We start from the raw sequence: 2,839 nt of genomic DNA, 5'->3' as shown, positions 1-2,839 counted from the left end.
TTCAAGGAGTTAAGTACTGCATCGCCCAGGCTCACCCAGGGAGGGAAGCGGGGGGAGCAGATAACGAGGAGGCAAGGGGGAGGAACTTGTTTTCCCGTTTGAGATAGGGAGGCCAGAGAGGGGGGTCCCCCCAAGGAATTTGGGGAACCCAGGCTGATAGTAGCCTCAATACTATCTGGTCGCAGCGAGATAAGATCCAAGCTGGGTATAAGCTTGGGGGAGGTTCACAGTAAACACTCAGATGTTGAACTCTAAGTCCAGATTTGAGACAGACGTTTACCACAGACACTATGCCTTGGTTGATGCCTCTAGCTCTGATGCTGCAGTTGGCAACACAGTTCTCTCTTCTGTGATGGACTGGTCAAAAATAGATATATAATATGGATCAGAGGATAAATTGTTCCAAAGGACACTATAAACATGAGCTGCGATACCATTTAAAAACATTTTTATTTTGAACTTCTTAGACTGAAAATATATGTTTTATATTAATGTGAGTTATTTTGTTTACTGTTGCTCTTTGTAGTGGGCATGCATCTATATTTAAGTAAGTATATGTATATGCAAATAAAATGTAATCCAAGAAATTCTCACTGCTCACCTCCCCCACAAACAGACAAACAAAAAACCCTCTGGAGTCTTCAAAAGGCCAAATTCTCCACAGGTTATAATAGGGCATACGTCCATTGACTTCATATGACTTAGCCAAATGCACTGCTGATATAAAGACTATTGCAGTCAGTGAAGTTACACTAACTTATACCAGAGGTTAATGTGACCTCAAAACCTTTAAATAGGCCTGCTGTGACTATGTGGCAAACTGTAGATCGGCCACTGCTGGCAGTGGCCTTTAAACAATTTCTCACCTGACCCAAATTATTAAATGATACTTTAAAAAAAATCCATCATGCAGGCACAATGTCACTTTAGAGCTCATCTTTTTTTTTTTTTAACCAATCTTCACTGAAATAAGCAATACTGCATTTTAAAATACAAACATATTCCACCCTTTTCTCTTCCCTTCATGGATGAATCTCACAGTGTGAGGAATTAGACACCTCACTCTCTTACTTGATGTTCCACTTCTAAAACTAGAAGAAAATACAACTGTACCTCATAGTCTATATACCTTTCTATTGATAATAATATCTACACTGCTTACTTTGCTCAGTTGTTTGGACATACTAGGCTCCATTGCTTTTTTATGCTAATATTTTCATTCAATGTACTTAGCGCTCTCTGTCAGACATAGAATACTGCAGGAGCTCTATGAATCCTAGACAAAAACTTTGTGAAAATGGAGTTAAGGATGAGAGCACTTACCAGTAATTTAGGAAAAAATACATTAGAGGGCTATGGTAAGTGTCCCAAAACCAAGCATCATAAATTTAACAAATTCAGAGTTGTTAAATCAAAAGGTTACTGCAGGAAATGCAGTGTTAAGGCATTCAAACTCTGTTACACCATCCAATAACGATACAAATCAGAGGAAGACATTTTAGTGTTTATGGTCCCAGATTTGAGTAGATTACGCTAATTTTTAATAACATTTTTTCCTCTTGTCGCTGCACAGCCAACTCATTTAGAATTGCCCTCAACATTATTGGGTCCACAGTTCAAATCTTAAAAAGGCCACATTTAGATGCCTCTTTTCAGAAAGGCTACTGCTTCCCATTACTCCTAGTGGGAGAGAAACCAAGGTGTCCTTCAGTGCTGGCAGGAAGTGAAAAGAAACACTGTGAAGTAGATGAAAAGAGGCAGTGACCATCTTTGCAAAGAACAGACTGTGGCCTCAGTCCCATTGAGAACAAAGGGAGATGGCAGCCATTTTGAAAGAGCACAGTTCTTCATGACATTCTCTATAGAAGAATATTATTTGTCAACCTCAGCTGAAGAAGAAAATTTCATTTTTGAAGAATAATAAGAGGGAAATGTTTGAAAGGTGGTGGGTCCTCAGATGTAGCCTATGCACAAAATGTCTGTGGTTTTTAACTTTGGGAGTTTGACAAGTCTGCATTATTCTGTTAAAAGATCACTGGAGCAAAAAAAGGCCTGATGCTGGGTTCTAAATTCCTTAAAGGAGTCATTTAAAAAAATAATTTTAACTTGGACACTAATAAACATATTAACTTTTAAATTTTCAGAAAATAAATTTGGTGCTCAAAGAGTAAGTTCTTTAACTTGGGAGACAATACACTGGGTTTTTCATACACAAAAAAAGAGGCTGAATCCCTGCTTTAAGTGCAAAACTCAGCTCAACCTTAATTATGATACTGGTGCCTCTATAAATACCATTTAAAATAGATTGCAAAATCTTTCAGTTTACATAAAGTGAAATGTTTCACATTTATTTCTCTCCTCTTTCTGCCATTCTGTCCTGTATTATGAGTGAGTTACAGTAATTGTTAATGGAAAAAATTATCCTGTTTAAAAAACCCCCACAGAATAAAATCTCAAAGTCTGCCTTATATTTAAATCAGTAAAGCTTCTGTAATTTTTTGGCTGTCTAGCAGCTTCAGGGAGAAGTCAAATACTGGCAGTGTAAGTGCAGTGTGGGAGGAGTTGAGCTGAAGAATAAATTAACTGTATTTCATTTCCCTTTAATAAAGAATTTCAGTTTTTTCACAGCTAACTATATAATCAGTTTGCTTCCCTGTTGGCTTTGCTTCAATAATACAAGCCTGTAATGAGGGAAAGGGGAGGGTCTAATCACACTGAGGAGAAATAAGCAACTGTGATATAACAGGTAGTTTTAGCTGTGCAGAATTTTGCTTTTATTATTAAAGAGCCCAAATATGTTTCCCCCATGTCTGCTCCACTTTGCAGAATAAAAAGCAGT

General features: G+C 37.5%; 1 long non-coding RNA gene across 1 annotated transcript in view; it reads right to left on the bottom strand.

Moving 5' to 3' along the window:
• The window catches only part of LOC142046241 (uncharacterized), a 14,057-nt gene extending 13,706 nt beyond the window's left edge, over positions 1-351 (bottom strand). The window contains exon 1 of the long non-coding RNA XR_012655132.1: positions 271-351. This is a non-coding gene — a long non-coding RNA (uncharacterized LOC142046241). The remainder of the gene's footprint in view (positions 1-270) is intronic.
• Positions 352-2,839: the final 2,488 nt, after the last annotated feature.

This window comes from Chelonoidis abingdonii, chromosome 2 (genome assembly GCF_003597395.2).
Source record: "Chelonoidis abingdonii isolate Lonesome George chromosome 2, CheloAbing_2.0, whole genome shotgun sequence".
Classification (NCBI taxonomy): Eukaryota; Metazoa; Chordata; order Testudines; family Testudinidae; genus Chelonoidis; species Chelonoidis abingdonii.
The sequence above is the reverse complement of the archived record's forward strand: the minus strand, read 5'-3'. Positions and strand labels throughout refer to the sequence as shown.